The sequence below is a fragment of the Lutra lutra genome, chromosome 16 (assembly GCF_902655055.1).
Source record: "Lutra lutra chromosome 16, mLutLut1.2, whole genome shotgun sequence".
Lineage (NCBI taxonomy): Eukaryota > Metazoa > Chordata > Mammalia > Carnivora > Mustelidae > Lutra > Lutra lutra.
Window position 1 is genome coordinate 24,260,752 of NC_062293.1, and position 18,073 is coordinate 24,278,824.

The following is an 18,073-nucleotide window of genomic DNA, read 5'->3' on the forward strand; positions in this document are numbered from 1 at the left end:
TATGAAAAACAGTCATTTGAATAACAATAATGATAAGTCAGTGGGGAGCCACTGGTGAATTTTGAGCTGAGGAGAACATGATTAAGATAGCTCCTTGGGAGGATGGACCTGACTGTCATGTTTACTGGTGGTTTAGCAGAGAGAGACTGGGTAGGAGGCAATTTCAAGGTGAGGGGGAAAAGGCCAGAGGCATGAGTTGGCAGTGGAAGTTAAAAGGAGCGAGGCTGGGATGGAGGCTCCAAAACCGTATCCCCCCAATGGGAAAAGAAGGCAGCAGAGAGAGGGTGTCTAAGGTAGCATCAGGATCGGATACCTGTATGGCTGAAAGAGTAGCGGTGTTCTTAACAGAGATATGGAAATTTGGCAAAGAGACCAAATGTTTTGGTGAGATGATAAGTTAATTTGGACAGATGGGATTTTCGACAATGGCCTGGGTATCAGGTGAAAACACCTTGCCAGGACTTCTGGCCTGCCGTCTCAGGACTGCATCACAGAGGTGACAGCTATAGGAAGAGAAAATCCAAAGACTAAAGTTGGCTTACAGTCTGCCTGATTAGAGGGGTCAGAAGAGGGGAGACTGGCTGGCGAAAGGGACAGAACAAGCAGGATCAGCAAAGGGTCTCTCCGGAGCAAAACAACAACAACCAAAAAAAAAAAAAAATCAGAAAACCTACAAACAAAAAAAACAAGGAAGGGGAATGTTGATGTCCAGTCCTGTCTCCTAGGGGAACCATGTCAGCTGTCAGACTTCAGGGAGCCTCCTTTGGGAGCAAAAGGGAACATCCTTTAACGTGACTCCTGGCCTCTAACCACCTGGGTGGCTGGGGGGCCCCAAGGCTTTATGAGCCTTGAAGAGAAGTCCAGAGAAGGGGAAAATGGAGAAATGTAATCAATAACAAGAAGCCTTGTTGTTGGCTTTTTTTTTTTTCCACTTCATATGCAGGAAGCAATCCGGGGCTGTAGCTGGTGCTATGATGGGTGTATTCTGGATGTTCAAAAGGTCATCTGGCATGGAGACAGGCTAAATTATGGCTGGAGTGTATGAATCTGAGGAGGTTCTCCATTAACATTTATTAGGAATTGTCATCGCTTCAACCCGAATGGGCCCCAGATGTGGAAACCCCGGCCGCCCCAGACTTCTCTTCCGGGCTGCAATCTCTCCTCTGATTTATTGTTATTAAACATGACCAGATTTTGTAGAGGGGAAAATTGAAGAAAGCAACACACACATGGGGAACTGTTAGGTGGAGGCTGCCAAGAGAAACAAACCATTTTATTATTTCTGGTGGCAGTGGGAGCACGTGGAGACGCAGACCATTGTTAAAGACTTCGTTGTACCTCTTTCCTAAATCGGAAAGGCGCAGGCCTGAACTTCTGGACGGTCTGTTCCAAGAGCAGATGTCTTCACCCTGAGGGTGAGAGTGGGGCAAAGGTGAAGGTAATCAGAAATACTGAGAAGTGAGTGTCGGGGCTTAGAATTCTAGAAGCCATTGTGGGGACTCTCTTCCTCAAAACATATTACCTTCCAGGGCCGATGACTTCCTGCAAGTCAGTCACACACACTGGATATTAGGTCATTGTTCTTTATCAATAGTATTTATTCTCCTGCTGTGCAAATATGGTGAGGGGTTCCAAGAAGTCAAAGTTAGAGCCCCACGTTCAGGTAGCTTAGAATCTGTTTCATTTATTCACTCATTCAACAGAATTTTATGAAGCACATACTATGTGTAAGGCTTTGTTGTAGGTGATTGGTAAGGAAAAGAGACAAGAGTCCATGCTGTCAGGGCACTTGTATATCTGTAAGGGAACAAAGTCAGAAAATGCCAAACAATTAGCTACCAGACAAAGAAGAGTTTGGGAGGACGGCAGAGAACAGAAAGGCTGCCATATTAGGTAGGAGTCAGGAAAACTGAATTCCCCTCCTGGCTCTGCTAGCCAGGAGTCTGGTGGCCTTAGGTAAATTATTTAACTTCTTGGAACCTCAACTTCTTGTTTGTAAAATGGTGATAAACCTGCCTTGCCTTATCTCATAGGTGTGTTGTAAAAATTTAAGGAGGTAATGTATTTGAAGAGTTCCTTGTAAACTGTAAATTGCTCTTTGGTATCAGGGTTTTATGACAAGCACCAGATAAATGATAGCTAGTGTTATGAACCAGTATGCCTCCTCGCTGGGAACCTGAGGACTCATCCTCTCCTGCTTTCTTTTGGGGAAAGGAGCAAGCATGACTATCCCCAGGCTGCTAGACACATGTCCCTTGGAGAGACTTTAACTAGCGGATTCTGGATATCTGCGGCTGATCTTACTAACAGGCCATTGCTAGAAAATCCTCACTTAACTACGTCTTTTTCCTAGACCTTTGCATGGAAGTTACCCTATGTAGGAATAGTAATGAATGCACAAAGGTAATGGGACACATCTTAAAAGTCACTAGGTCTCACTACCTGTGTTGACACATTGTCCCTCTTTGAGAAGATTATCTAAGTTCCCATTTCCAACCAGTTTCCAACTTTACATTTCTTGCCTACCCCAATACACTGACATCATATATATATATATATATATATATATATATATATATATATATATACATATACACACCCACTAGTGCACATACCTGCATTATGTCTGGAATTAATGGAGATACCCCTAGCACCAGCCTTTCTAATTCCAGGCAGTTGGACCAAGTGTCCATGGGCTAAGCCTGCAGCTGTTTCCTCCTGCTGAAGGGGTCAAAATGAGGAGAGAAAAGGGAGACAGGGAAGGTTGTAGGACCTAGGAATATTCCCTAAAGATTTCCTCCAGTGGAGAGATCTGCCTTCAAGTTCCGGGGGTCTGCAAACCTGTTTCTTTCTTGTGTGGCCTTGGACCCGGAAGAGGAGAGAGAATCAAATTCTGGGTTGTTAATAGATAGTTGGGTTGTACCAGAAGGGTATTGGGGGAGAAGGAAAAGAAGGGAGGGGTAGGAAGTAGGAAGGGGGTTTACAGTTCTGGTTTTCCCTTTGCTACACAAAGCCCACTAGGGCCTGAGATGGGGTAGGTATGACCTAAGACCCTCTTACCTGAAGGGTGGTCTAGAGGCCAGCAGCATCTCCAGACTCAACCCAGTCCTACTGAGTCTGAAATTGCATTGTGATCCCTCGATGGATAGTCCGCCTGTTTAATTTTCAGAACTTTGTTTTAGCCCAGATGATACTCTGGGAATGACTTCCTACAATGAGCCACTGAGCACCTGGGCGGGATGATCTCTCTGGCCTTCCACATCCACTCTCTATCCTTCTCCTGCCCTGCTCTTGGTGCTGGTGCTGGGAGATGATCTTGAACTGCTTCAACAGGCTCGCTTGTCCTCTGACTTCTGGCTGGGCTCAGTCAATGGCCCAGCGCTCAAGAAACAGTGACTTTGCCTGGAGTTTTTAAAGGAGAAGAAGATAACATAATTATATCATGCAGCAGTTCACTGGAAGATAGAGCATGAGGTCAGGGTCTTTATTCCCCCAGCTCCCTCTCAGCTGGACCTCAGGTTGACAATGCCTGTGTTCCTTAACCAAAGGGTATGACTCCCATGGTTCACCCTTTGCTACAGCTCTCTCCAGATTCTGGGGAATGTTCCTTCTTTAAGCCTTCAGGCCTAGAGTACCAATTGTTCCCCACTCACCATCCTTTGCGGATTTCTCTGAACCCTGCTCATGGCTTTGTAAATATGCCTTTATTAAACTCTTTTCAAATAAACTTTGTCCAAGTGGGCCATCTCTTTCCCACCAGGACCCTGATCAGTATAGGATCCCAGGAGAAGAGACTCAGGGGTTCTTGCTCAAGGACTAGATGAGAACTTCCCATTTATGAAATCACCATTGTCAATCCAGCATACTATTTCCTGTGAGATTCTTGTTTCTGAAATAGAAAAATACATTACAGGGTAACGTGGCACGTCCCCCACCATGTGTCAGCTTCTGTGCTAGACTGTCTGTCCTCATGTGCCCTGTGGGTCACACACAGGGGGTCTGGCACTGCCTCATTCTGGCTTGTGAGCCCTGAATTTTTAAATTTTCAAGAGTTTTGTCCAACAGTGAATTTTTTTTAAAGATTTTATTTATTTATTTGACAGATAGATCACAAGTAGGCAGAGAGGCAGGCAGAGAGAGAGGAGGAAGCAGGCTCCCTGGCTAGCAGAGAGCCCAATGCGGGGCTCGATCCCAGGACCCTGGGATCATGACCTGAGCCGAAGGCAGAGGCTTTAACCCGCCAAGCCACCCAGGCCCCCGTCCAACAGTGATTTAAGAAAAAACTAAAATTGGGGCAACTGGGTGGTTCAGTCAGTTAACCATCCAGCGTCAGACTCTTGGTTTTGGCTCAGGTCATGATCTCAGGGTCATGAGATTGAGTTCTGGGTTGAGCTCCACACTCAGTGTGGAGTCTGCTGGAGATTCTCCCCTTCTCCCACTTCCTCTGCTTCTTCCCCCCACCTGCCCCTGCTTGCATATGCTTGTGCACACACTCTCTCTCTCAAATAAACAAAATCGTTTAAAAAATAAAAAACAAATTAAAAATCTAAAATTACATAAAGTTACAATTAAATAAATTAAAAAACAAAAATAATATATAAAAACACATCCTTTTGTATTTATTTCACTGGATCTTTTTAAAGATGTTATTTTTAAGTGATCTCTATACCCAACATGGGGCTCCAACTCACAACCCCAAGATCAAGAGTCACTTGATCTTTCTCTACCTGAGCCAGCCAAACACCCCTTTTCACTAGATTCTACTACAATCTTTTGGGGCTATTTACATCTGCGGTACCTATATGGTGGAAAAACTACATAAGGGTGTGATCCTGTCCATCTCTTCACAATTCTGCCCTGAGTGATATCATAACAATAGTTTGAAATCAAGCACTATGGGAGTATTTGCACCAAGGACATGGGCAAGTACTACAAATCAAGATAGGACTTTTTTCCTGGAGAGCTGTTTGTTAAACATGATGGGGTTAGTCCTTATCTTTGGTGGGGGCTGGAGAGATGAGTAGGAGGAAGGGAATCTTTAGACATGGTCATGGTATTTGGATTTGGGTAGCTTTAGGGGAGATCCATAAGCATGCTTTCTGATGAGAGAAAGAAACACAGACCAGACTTGGCACTTGACTAGAAAGGATAAACTAAACAGAGAGAGGAAATATCTTCTTTGGCTCCTTAGGGCGGGATGGATTAAGCAGACCTTTTAGCATGTGAGATGTGGTATTAATAATAGCTTACTTTCACAACGGGGTTGTTTGTTTAAAAGCTCTCAAAGTACTTTACATCTATTACCTCTTCGATCTATCAAGTATTTGACCAAAGAGAGAAGCAACAGAGACATTTCTTCTTAAAGATAGAAAAACTGGGCCTCAGGGAGGGCAGGTAACATTTTTAGTCTCAGAAAACTGAGGCCCAAAAGGGCAACAGGGCCCAGTGCCCGGAGCTAAATGCCCATTGGAATCCTTCCTCTAACGGCTATCATTTGCGTGACCTTGAGCAAGTTGTCTTGAGTTTTCTGAGCCTCAGCTTTTCATCTGGAGAGGAAAATTTATGGAGGAATAAATGAAATAATAAAGGTTATGGAGGAATAAATGAAAGAATGTGTATCAATGACCAGGCAGGTGCGATCGGTGCTACAAAAATGGTGGGTTTACTGGAGAAACCCAAAGATTGGACAGGGGCATAGGAAGAAACGCACAAGCCACGGTCATGGGCACAGTGGGCAGCCTGTTCCTAAAACACCTGCTGGTCAACCCCACCAGGGTTGCGCTTCACGGGCCCTTTCAGGATGTCTGGCCTCTCTTTACCCTGTTGGAGCCTCACTGCTGCTCTTCCTGTCCTTTCTGTGTCTCCTGCAGAGCAATTCTCTCCCTTCTCTGAGCTCTGGTAACGTCGGTCATATGATAAACACATTTCAGGGCATCCTTCCAAGCAGAGTTCCCTTCCTAAGAGAAATCTGGTGGGTAAAATGATTACCACTCCATGATACACAGAGAGTCATTTGCACAGGGCTTTCCCATCCACTATTTCCTTTGAACCTCAGAGTCACCCCATGGCAAGGATTATAACCACAGCCCCTTGACACTGGGGATACTGAGGCCCAAGGAGTTGCCCAGGGTCACAACTTGTGAGTGGCTGAGTTGGGACTTGAACCTGGCAATGGATATCACACAACACCATGCTGGCTGTGATTCTTCCTTCCTCAGAACCGGCACGTTCTATCTAGTCTATCTCTTGGAGGGCCGCTCTCTCTGCGGCCCAGAGTGGGTAAATTCCCGAGCTGGATGGATACCAGGTACTGGACAAGGTGTTAGGAGACACAGGCTGAGACTCTGATTTCTTTCCTAGCTTGCTGCATTGCCGTGGGCGAGAAGAGTGGAGAGAGGCAGGAGGGTACCTTGTGAGTAAGCACTACACTCTGGGCAACACATGCTAGCAACTTGACATTGATTCGATTATCTCATGCCGTCTTCACTACAACTCTGTGAGATAATACCATTATCTTCATTTTAAAGTTGTGGGAACTCAGGCTCAAAGAGCTTCAGAAACTTGTGCCAAGTCACCTCGGTGGTGAGTGATCGAGATGCAATTTGCACCTGTGTCTCTCTAATTCGAAATTCCACCTTCACCCCCCATGCCACGTCAGCCCTCTGAAGCTGGGTTCCCTGAAGTGAATCCAGGCCCCTAACCTCTCTGGTTCCCAGCTCATACTTCCATCAGCTGCTGGATTGGGCTCCTCTCTGGGCAGGGGCTCAGGACTGGGAAGCCTTCATGCCCTTATCCATCTTCTCCCAGGTTCAGAGGTCAGAGTTAGGAGTTCTGATGACTGCAGCCCCCCTCCTCCACCTCTAGACCCATGTTTCACTTAGGGTCAGCAGCCTTCAGAATGCGAGCTCCCCACCCACGACTCATCCCAGGCCTGGGGCGGACTGTTCATTAAGGGGCAGGCAGGGAGGAGACAAACCAAGATAACAAGAGATCCATCAAGGCGCTGAGCTGACAGGTGCACACACCTGCTTCTCGCCAGAGGAGCTAGCAGTCAGTGGGAACCTGCCTCACAGGAGAGGGCTTTATCTGGAAAGGGAAGGGAGGATAAAGGGGAAAAGAAAACTGAACGAGTTTGGATCACTCTAATCATATGGCTCTAAATCACGGAGAAGAACCAAGGCTCAAACATCCAAGTGGTGGAGGATAGATTTTTACCTTGACTCCTGCTAATTCTCTTTGATTTATGTGGCTTGAAAGCATTTATTTTCTGCTTAGAAGCTGCCCAGCTCCTGCCAGGGGGCTCAGGGCCCCCCTAAATGCTCTCGTCATGGAGAGGCGGGAGGCAGAGGTGGGTTTCAGGGCAAGGGTGAAGTTCCCTGCTTGGTTTCAGTCACTGCCTGAGAGCCACGGGGCCTACTGGGAACCCCATGGCCTGCCACAGCTACCTCCCCACTGCTGTCCCCAGAGCCTGCCTGCTTCTGGTCACAGCTCCTTGAGTTTAACATTCCTGGAAGCTTAGCGCTCTGGTTTTTATGTGCTAGGCCGTAATATTTGGTGAGCTGTGAGATGAGGTGGGAACATTTGCAACTGGCACTTCCCTTCCGGCCCTGCCCTGTGATTTGGGCCAGCAGTGTGACAAAGTGAGGCTGCCACTCCTCTCCACTCTGGCTCCCACCTGTGGCTCTCTGGCTCGATGGCCTTCCTCCGTGATCTCCTCTTCCCCGAAATCCCATGTCTGCGAGACTCCCATACCTCTTGGCTTTTGAAACGGGGTGTTCAGTCCTCACATTCCAACCATCTGCACAGTTCAATATTTTAAAGAGCAATTCAGAGTCTGCCCAGGACCACATTCCAAAAGGGGAGGGGTGGGTGTCTGAGAGAGGCTTTCTAAGTGTCATAGGCCTCGAAAAACTCTTGACTGATGATGACAAACAGATGGGAAGCCAGTGGGTCAGCCAGTGAGGGTCAAGTTTTCTTGGGGATTAGAAGCACAAGAAAGCAGCGTACAGATCTTGAAAATACCACTTCCTCTACCAGAGGCTCCTGACACGTCATCCGGTCACCTCTGGTTTATTTCTCCAGGTCCCTGAACCCTCCCTGTCCCTTCACATGGTCCAGGGTCAGAGTTCAGATCCCTGTGGATCTCTCCAGCCATCCTCAATCTAGGGTTGTCTTATTTTCTGTTCCATCTTCCCCTCCCACTGGCCTTCGAACTGCAGCTGCTTTCCAGAAATAGAGTTGACTTCATTATGCAAGCGAGCACAAGAGCACAAGTACATTTATTATCTTAATAAAATTATGATCAGAAGAGGACTCTGAATGAGATGCAGACCCAGCTTTCAAATACACCAGGAGCAGCGGAATCTGACTGTATCTTTTAAAATGAAGAGTATCTTCCACATTTGGTGTTGTCACCTAAAGATACTGGCATGGGTAAGAAGACTTCTGGACTCCTGGGGGACAGGCAAGGCAAAGAGATAATTCCCCGAGATGAAAGATTGAACTTTTATAATAAAGAACCCAAAATGCAATGTCTCAACAAGATAGAAGATTTTTTTTTTTTTTTCTCACAGAACTGTGTGAGCTCCAGGTTGGCATGTAAGTTGGTTCCCCTACATGTTGTTATTAGGGGACCCAGGTTCCTCCTGTCTTGCTTTTCCACTATCCCTTATGGTAGCCTTTGTCTGCCTGACCCAAGCTGGGTTGAGGGCACACGCATGTTCTGGGTCTCAGGAAGGATAAACAGTGTAGAAGGTGCACACCAATTTCTGAAAAGCCCAGCTCATCATGGACCCAGATCACTTCTGCCCTCATTGCAGGAGCAAGAACTTAGCCATATCGCTGTCCTAACTGCAAGGGAGGCTGGGAAAGATATACATACATATGGTCAACCATACGTTCCACAGTTCAATTATTATAGAAGAAGGGAAGAATAGATTTTTGGGTGGTGTCATTACATAAACTTGCATGGAACCCAGAAACCACCAAATAGAGGATCGTCGGTCATTATAAACAATTAGGTCAGAGTTTTTGTTAAAGCAGAAAATAGGAAAATGCAATTTATAGAAGACATAAAAGCCCAGGGTCCCTTCAAGCAATGAAGCACGACCCCTGGGAGCTTAAGAGGAACTTACTTCTTTTCTTTTTTAAGATTTTATTTGTTTATTTGACAGAGAGCACAAGCAGGGGGAGCAGCAGGTAGAGGGAGAAGCAGACTCCCTGCTGAGCAGGGAGCCCGATGAGGGGCTCGATCCCAGGACTCTGGGATCATGACCTGAGCCCAAGGCAGACGCTTAACACTTAACGGACTAAACCACCCAGGTGCCCCAAGAAGAATGTATTTCATTTGTTCTTCCCGATGGGGGACTTGGGGTAGTCAGCAGCAGACAAAAGGGACTGATACCCTGAATGTTGCCTATAAAATGGCTTTATAGTTAAGTATATTTGAATATGGTTTATATCTTATAAGGATCATTTATACACACTATCTGCCTGGATGCCAAAAACATTCCTGACTCAGGAAAGCGGGGCCCTGAAAGGTGAAGAAGCTTGCACAAAATCACAAAATCCTCAAGTTTTAAAGGTGAAATCCCCAAGTCTTCAAGCTCAAGCCCAGTGCCTTTTACACAACAAAATGCTTCCTATTCGTTTTACATCCCAGGAGGGTGACTAGTTGAACAACCTGTGGGGGACTCTGGGCTTTACTTTTTTTTTTTTTTAAAGATTTTATTTATTTATTTATTTGGCAGGCAGAGATCACAAGTAGGCAGAGAGGCAGGCAGATAGAGAGGTGGAAGCATGCTCCCTGCTGAGCAGAGAGCCCGATGCGGGGCTCGATCCCAAGACCCTGGGATCATGACCCGAGCCGAGCAGAGGCTTTAACCCACTGAGCCACCCAGGTGCCCCAGGGGCTTTACTTTTTTAGTAGACTATGATTTTTTCAGTCTCCATGTGATTTTCATGCCATTGTTAAGACCTCAAGCATCCTCTGAACAATAATAATACTAATTATTACCTGTTGACCACCTACTGTGTGTCAGGCTTGGAGTCGAACACATCATATATATCTTATCTACCCTCATAATAACCCAGCAAGTAGACTTTGTTACCCCTATCTTCTAGAGGAGAAAACTGAAGAGATTAGGGACCTTTCCCCAAATCCACAGCTAATAAGTGGTTGAGCCAGGTTGTGAATCCAAGTGGTTCCGTACCCTTTCTCTCTGTGCACTGTAAAAGAAGGATATTTGCTGCTTGATTAGGCCTCAGGAAAGACACACAGGCAATACTTGGTGATCTCAAATCTAAGGCAGACCAAATTATTTAAGCTTATCCCAAACTTCGGACCTCCCTTCGGATATCCTAGGAATGAAACCTGTAATTGGGTCTGACCTAGCCATAAACCCCAAATGTCCTTGTTCTTTGGGCTTCTAGATATTTATGGTGTCTGAACTGGAAGTAATCCCTTGGTCCACGATGTCCCTTCTACAGGTGGTGAAACTGAGACCTAGAAAAAGAAACGATGTGTTGGAGGTGGCAGGGCTCATTCCTGACCAAACCAGCACATTCGTTTGATCCGCCAGGCTCCAGGTCCATGACGACGAGCTGGACCAAGGACCGGCCCCACCTGCCACCAGTCAGAGCCTTCTTCTGGCGGGTCAACAGAAGGGCAGGACTCCCCCAGCGCCTTGCTGCTGTGGCTACAACTGTCCCTTCTCCCCCTCCATTCCCACCCAGCCAGGCAAGCTTGCAGCTTTCCGAGGCAGGGCCAGCCTGTCCTGAGCTGCAAGATGTATTAATCAATTTGATGAGGATGTTAAAGCTTTCTCTTTGCAACTAATTATGGCCTGATTTATAGGCCTGGCCTTGGTTTGATAGAGCTCTCCTCATGACAGGGATGAATGCCGTACTGGCATGGACCCCTTCATCTCTTCCATTTCTCTCCCTTCCTCCCTCCTCCCTCCTCCCTCCCTCCCACGTCTCCTGCCTCCTGCCTCTGCTCTTGGTTCCCACAGGAACACCCTAATGACATGTTGACAAGCTGGTGAAGCATGGTTCCTTCTCTGTTGCGTCTGCCTCTGACACCACCATTCCTCCTGCGGTCTCTGACGTGGGCAGATGGAGGCCTTGGCAGGCTCCAGCCACCAGGCAGGTGCTGAACCTTAAGCTCTATACGCTCCCCCTTCTTCTGGGAATGGAATAATAAAATTACTGTGGAACGACGCAGCATCTTCCTTCCCCGACACCTCAAGAGCTTGTTGAAATGATTTTCATCCCCCATTGAATTAGACATGGGTGGAGGGTTTCAGGTGAGTTTCATTCTGGTTATTCTACACAAGGGGAAACTAAGGCAGGGCTCTGAACTTGCCTGTGGGTCCACACACAGTAGAACAGCAAAGGGGAGCATAGTCAGTGCCCAGGCTTCCGGCTCCAAGGTCTTCCCATTGTTATGGTCCTTGAGTCATCTAGCTGTGCTGGTCCTAGGAAGCCCGGACAACGTGGCAGAAGGGGAGCCCTGGTACTTATACCACCAGTTTCCTGACTTTGGGGCATGAAGGTCTTTGGGACCACATATGTAAATGAGACACACAATAACGGACTGAGCAGGGTTCCCAGGGGAGCTGGGTGGGGACGGGGGAGGCGTCTCCTTGTATTCTGCCCCCCAAGTCCTACAACCACTTCCCAGAAGTGCCAGAGGAAAGACACAAATTCCAATATATAGTATCTTTCCACAATACATTTATAGGAATATGCTAACCTACACATGATGCACACACAAACCCTAACCCTAACCCTAACCCTAACCTGAACTTGAACCTGAACCTGAACCTGAGCCTTCACCTTACACCTGACTCTACATCTAAATGACTTCCCAACCCTAACTATAAACTAACCCTAGTCTAAACACAAACCCAACTCAACATCTAAAACAGCCTGGGGGCGGCTGGGTGGCTCAGTCAGTTGGGTGTCTGCCTTCGGCTCAGGTCATGGTGTCAGGGTCCGGGGATCAAGCCCAGCATGGGGAACAGGGAGCCTGCCTCTCCCTCTGCCTCTCCCTTGCCTCTCCCCTCTGCTTGTGCCCCCTCTCTGTCAAATGGGTAAATAAAATATTTAAAATTAAAAAAATAAAATTTTAAAATAAAATAAGATAAAATAGCCTGATTCCAGCCCATAATCCTAACATTAACCATAGCCCCTATATTAACCCAGTGACTCTCAACCAAGGGAGATTCCCATAGTCACCAGTACCATCCTCACCCCAAGGAAACATTTGACAATGTCTGGCGACATTTTTTGGTTCTTACAGGGTGGGTGGGTGCAGATACTATAAGAATCTTGGGGGTAGAGGCTAGGGCTGCTGCTAAACATCCTAAAAAGCACAGGGAGAACCCAACATGGAATTATCCATTTTCCCATGTATTAGTGCCAGGGCTGAGAAACATGGCCCTAACCTTAACCTAACCCTAATCCTAAATTAAACCAATTGACCCTAACTTTAAATATAACTTCAAACCTAATTTCCCACACCTAACCCTAACCTAAGCCTGCATCCACACTTAGCATCTAACCTAACTGAAACCCCAACCCCACCCCTCGTCCTCACCTGGATCCTAATTACAAATCAAACCCCATCTGAACTCAAAATTAACAACATCCAGGTAGGTAAGGGTTGCCAAGATGAGAGAGGTGAGCCCACAACGTGGTCCCACTGGTATTTCCCTTCATTTTTCTTCACAGTCAGCATGTGGTGGTTCAGACCCTTCTGGATTATGCAAGTCCTCTGTTTCCCCTGACCCACCCAGCCTGATACTGCTCGAGAGCCCCCTCTCCCTGGACTACTGGGTATTAAAGGAGATGAAGCTCAGACTTGGTTTACCAGTTAGCTGCTTACCAATATACCTCAGAGGATGCTGGTGGAGATGGGTAATTTTAAAAATATATATTTATAGGGACGCCTGGGTGGCTCAGTTGGTTAAGCGGCTGCCTTCGGCTCAGGTCATGATCCCAGAGTCCTGAGATCGAGTCCCATATCGGGCTTCTTGCTCAGCAGGGAGCCTGCTTCTCCCTCTGCCTCTGCCTGACGTTCTGTCTGCCTATGCTCCTCTCTCTCTCTCTGACAAATAAATAAATTAAAAATCTTAAAAAAGAAAAAAATATATATTTATATATAAAATGAGATTGGGGGAGTATCCTAATAGTGATATTATTTAGGTACAATATTTATTTTTTCAATATTCTTTTAAATTAAGAATAAGTTCAAATCTGCTCCCCTACTTAATCCTTAACATATCTTGAAAGTCGGTAAGTTAGGCAGTACTGTCCTCGCCTGATAAATAAGACACAAAGGCACAGAGACGTTGGAGGCTTTGCCTAAAACACAAAAAGGTAGCAGAAGAGCCTCTCCAGGTGGCTTGATTCAGATCTATTTTCTACACTTTACCCTGCCTGTGGTCTCAGTTACTATTATCTCCCACGTCCCCCCCACCCCAACTAGTGCAGACATCCATGAATCCTCAGCATTTTTTAGAATATGGAATGACATCAAGAGGGCATCCAGGGTTCGAGAAGAGGAAACAGAGCCAGGCACTGGAATGAGAAGGATTCATTCAAATGCCCGAGTGCTCAATCACAAACACTTAAAGGGGCACCAGGGTGGCTCAGTGGGTTATGTGTTTGCACTCTTGGTTTTGCCTCAGGTCATGATCTCAGGGTTGTGAGATCAAGCCCATCATCGGGCTCCATGCTGACTGTGGAGCCTGCTTAAGATTCTCTCCCTCTTGCTGTGCTCTTCCCCACCCCCGTCACGCACTGCCTCTAAATAGATAAAAAATAAATAAATAGAAGTTCAGGTCCTTGGGGCATCTTACTAGCTTGGTCAGTAGAGCACTGACCATTGATCTCAGAGTCGTTGAATTCTTGCCCCATGCTGGGGTAGAGATTAGGGGGGAAAATGTTCTAGTCCTTGAATGGGGTGGGTGGGAGGTGGAAAGAAGGTGACCAGGTAGTAGGAGCAGGTAAAAGCTCTGGAGAGTGGGACCGTGTGTGAAGCTGAAGGGCTGACAATGGACGGTAGAGGAACTGTTCCAGAGCCCCAGGAAGAACTAAGCACCATCCTGATCTCCCTGCATCTTCTAGAAGGTTAGTGCCTCCACCCCGGCCTCTCCCATTCACGGAACTTGGATTGCTGCATTTACAACCCATGAGCCTTACAGAAGCTCCTCACAGAGCTGAGTTTACACGGGCAGGCATTAAAAAGAGAAAGCAGTGTGCTAAGGTAGCTGAGCTGTTGGGAGGGGCCTGAGTGGGAGCTCTGAAGATCAAGGTTGTCTAAAGCCACAGGGAAAATGCTGGAAAATTCACCTTGGCCATTGCCAGAAAGAACAATTTATGGCTTTGTCCTTTTCTTAAGCTCCCAATTTGGCTTCATACTCTATCTTGCGTGGACCTTTATTCCTGAATCTTGGCTAAACTCCTTAGGCTTAACCTGTTGGTCTCAAAAATCTTGGGCAGTGGCATTTCTTGTCTCCCTCCTCATTACCATCGTAATCGGCTGTGTACTCCTATTTGGAATAAACATGAGGAGTACCTCTCCACTCAACGCCATTCATACAATCACAGATAACTATGCTAAAAATCCACAGCAGAAGAAATAACAAGAAGAGACCATCTCAATATTAAGAGATATTCCTATTAGTGAAGCAAACCCCACGTTCTTAACTTGCAGCCAAAGAACTTTATGCCCAAAACTAAACTGTATGTAGACTAATCCCAGGCATTTATTAAAAGTTTTTGACTACGTGATTTTGACCATAATTATTTTGACTATCTTTCTTAGTAATACCCGATACTGAAATGTAAGAAAAAGCAAGTTGAACTTAGATTAAGTTCCGTTACTATAAATGTTCTCAAATATTGGTTGTTAGTGGATGGAGTAAATAATATACTGTATTACCATTAACAAACGAAAAAAAGCAGGCAGTGAACCAGTGAAGGGGAGGGAAGAGTGGGAACCCAGAACAAGAAGGGGTTGCGCAAGAAGGAGCTAGCTGGGGACTCCTAGTGACACACAGAACCCTAGGATGTTGGGAAAAACCAGACATTTAGAGATCAAATGCAGAGGACAGAGCACTGGACTAGGGCCAGAAAAATCCATGAATCTCATCTTTGATGCAGACTTTAAACAAGTCATTTCCCATAATTTCTCCATCTGGAAAATAAGAGGGTTAGGCCAGAACCCTTCCCAAGGTTGACATTCTAGAATTCCTGAGTTAAAACCACCCGGTGTGAGTCTTTTTCTAGTCCTGTCTCCCCCTCTGTGTGACTGAGCCAGCCTGGCCCTTCCCACTGGGCCCTTCTTTGCACGCTACATTGAATTTGTGTGCTGGTGGGTCGAAGGGTCTGGTTTCTTCCTGTTAGACATAAGCCTCTGAAAGATGAAAAGTGTCTGGAACTCCCAGCTCTTGGAGACTCCGCTGCAGTGTTTTCTGGTCTCAGAGGCTCTGTGAGGTCCCCAGGCAGGGATACCTGTCCTGTCAGGTAGCCTCCTCTGTCCCCAGGCTGCCCTGTCCCCCGAAGCTGCCCCTGCTCTGTCCCCAGGCCCCAGGGCTTCCTGGCCCAAAGCAGAGAACGTCGGGAGCCCTCCACGACTGCACAGTAATCCTTCTGGAGTTGGAGGTTCCTCCACCCCAAAGAGCTGATGTTTTTTGATGAGGAGTTCTGGCCGCACTGAGTAAGATGAAAAGCTGTCTTCGCAGTGGAGTGAATTCCCTCAGACCCAAAGCAGCTGCTCCTCAAAGTCTCCAAAAACACAAATCCTCATGAATAAATATCAGGCAAGAAATGAGGGCTCCTAAGAACAAAAGCAGAGTTGAAGAAGTTACTGAAAGACGTTGGGATCTTTCATCTTGCAAAATATGTCGCTTACGTGTCGCCCCAGACGCTCCTTGCCAACCCCTCCTCCCATTCCACTGATCCCGAGCCACATCCTGCTTCCCCCTCACATGGAAACACGCAGCACCTAGGAGATCATCTGCTCAGACTTTCCTTCAGAGGAAAAGAGAAACCACAAACAGCTGGCCCCGGAGCCCCTCTGCCAAATTCCAGCTCAGACGGGGAATCTTGATGACCTCATCGGTATCTGGGCTGGAACTCACTTCTCCAGAGACAGAAGGGCTGCCAGGACCCCTACAGGGTCCCCTGGAAAAAGAAGAGGCAGCGTGGTGGGTTCGCGTCTGTGCCACGCTGGGCGAGGTATGCCAAGACCTCCACCTAAGGGTTGAGCCACCAACTTGCCAGTTGGCAGCTGGGGGCCAGTCCCTGCACCCTCCCCCCACCTCCACCCTGCCCCCTTCAGAAAGCCCCCTGCTCTTCCCATCAGAAGAGATCCCAAGTTAGAGCCTCATTCTCTCTCATCTGGATGCTGAGAAAAATGCAAATCCTCCCGAGAAAAGGTGCTTCTGGGCTCGGGGATTTGTCAGAACCCATCCAAACAGTTTTGCTGGCAGAGAAGGTGTGAGGGAGCAGGAGGACCCTGGCAAGGCAGTGGAGCGAAGGGACTAAAGGTTCAAATCCTACAAGGGCAGCGCTGGAGGGGGAAGCTTAGAACTCACATAGAACAAACCCCTAACCCCGCAGGTGGGGAAACCAAGGCCCAGAAAAGGAGAACATCTTTCCCGGCATCTCACAGCAAGTCTGGAGCAGAAGCTAGACAGCAGGTCTCTGGACTCCGCCCTGTGGCAGCTCCCAAGGCCTGAAAGACAAACCCTGGCTGCTTCAAAGGTTTGCCAGAGCTGGCTCTTCCCCCCATCTCTGCCTCTGTAATACTTGGTTCCATCAGGGGTGACCTCTGCTCTCGGGGGGTAGGGGGGAGCCCCCGCAAAGCATCATGGGTGGGCAGAAGGGGGTTGGGGAGATCGGGGAATGTGGTGAAGATCTTCCTGAGGAAAGCCTGAGAGGATTTTGGATCTTACCTGTGTGGGACTTTGTAAACCATCTTGGCTTTGGGTAGGACTATTAGCTAGTACTTCTCTTTCTGGCCCCAAAAGGGCCAAAGAAAAATAGTAATGTTGTCCTCTTTGGATGCAAAGATTGATATGCAAGTCAATTATTCCTTGTCAGGACTCCTCCAATGACACATTCCTTTCCCCCTTACCTTATTGTTGTTTTGTAGTAGAAAAAGAATGAGATCCTAGAATTAGGCCTGGATATGTGGGTTTAACTTTAAAAAAATCTTTTTAGAGGCATCTGGGTGGCTCAGTCCTTAGGCATCTGACTTAGGCTCAGGTCATGGTCTCGTGGTGCTGGGATCAAGCCCCACATTGGGCTCCCTGTTCAGAGGGAAGCCTGCTTCTCCCTCTTCCACTCCCCCTGCTTGTGTTCCCTCTCTCCCTGTGTCTCTCTCTGTCAAATAGATAAATAAAATCTTAAAAAAAAATTTTTTTAATTGTGGTAAAAGAGGTACATAACAAAATTCATCATCTTCATCTTTTTAATTTTTTTTAGAGCGAGAGGGAGTGGAAGTGGTGGGGGGAGGTGGTAGGGGAGGAGGGGCAGAGGGCAAGGGAGAGAATCCCAAGGAGGCCCCATGCTCAGCAGGCCTGATCTCAGGTCCCTGAGAATCATAGCCTGAGCAGAAGTCAGGAGTCAGTCAACTGACTGAGCCAGCCAGGTGCCCCCATCTTCATCATATTTTTATTTTTTATTTTTTTATTTTTTTATTTTTTATTTTTTTAAAAGATTTTATTCATTTATTTGACAGAGAGAGATCACAAGTAGATGGAGAGGCAGGCAGAGAGAGAGGGAGGGAAGCAGGATCTCCGCTGAGCAGAGAACCCGATGCGGAACTCGATCCCAGGACCCCGAGATCATGACCTGAGCCGAAGGCAGCGGCTTAACCCACTGAGCCACCCAGGCGCCCTTCATCATATTTTTAAAAGATTTATTTATTTATATTAGAGAGAGAGAGAGAGAGAAAACAGGGGGAGGGGTCGAGGGGGAGGGAGAGGGAGAATCCCAAGCAGACTCCTTGCTGGCAGGGAGCCTGACACAGGGCTCCGTCCCAGGACCCCAAGATCAC

The 18,073-nt window shown here is 47.1% G+C and overlaps 1 pseudogene; it reads left to right on the forward strand.

The window, feature by feature from the left end:
• Nucleotides 1-14,342: 14,342 nt before the first annotated feature.
• Nucleotides 14,343-14,748, forward strand: LOC125087803 (phosphatidylinositol N-acetylglucosaminyltransferase subunit P-like; annotated as a pseudogene).
• The last annotated feature ends 3,325 nt before the right edge of the window (nt 14,749-18,073 follow it).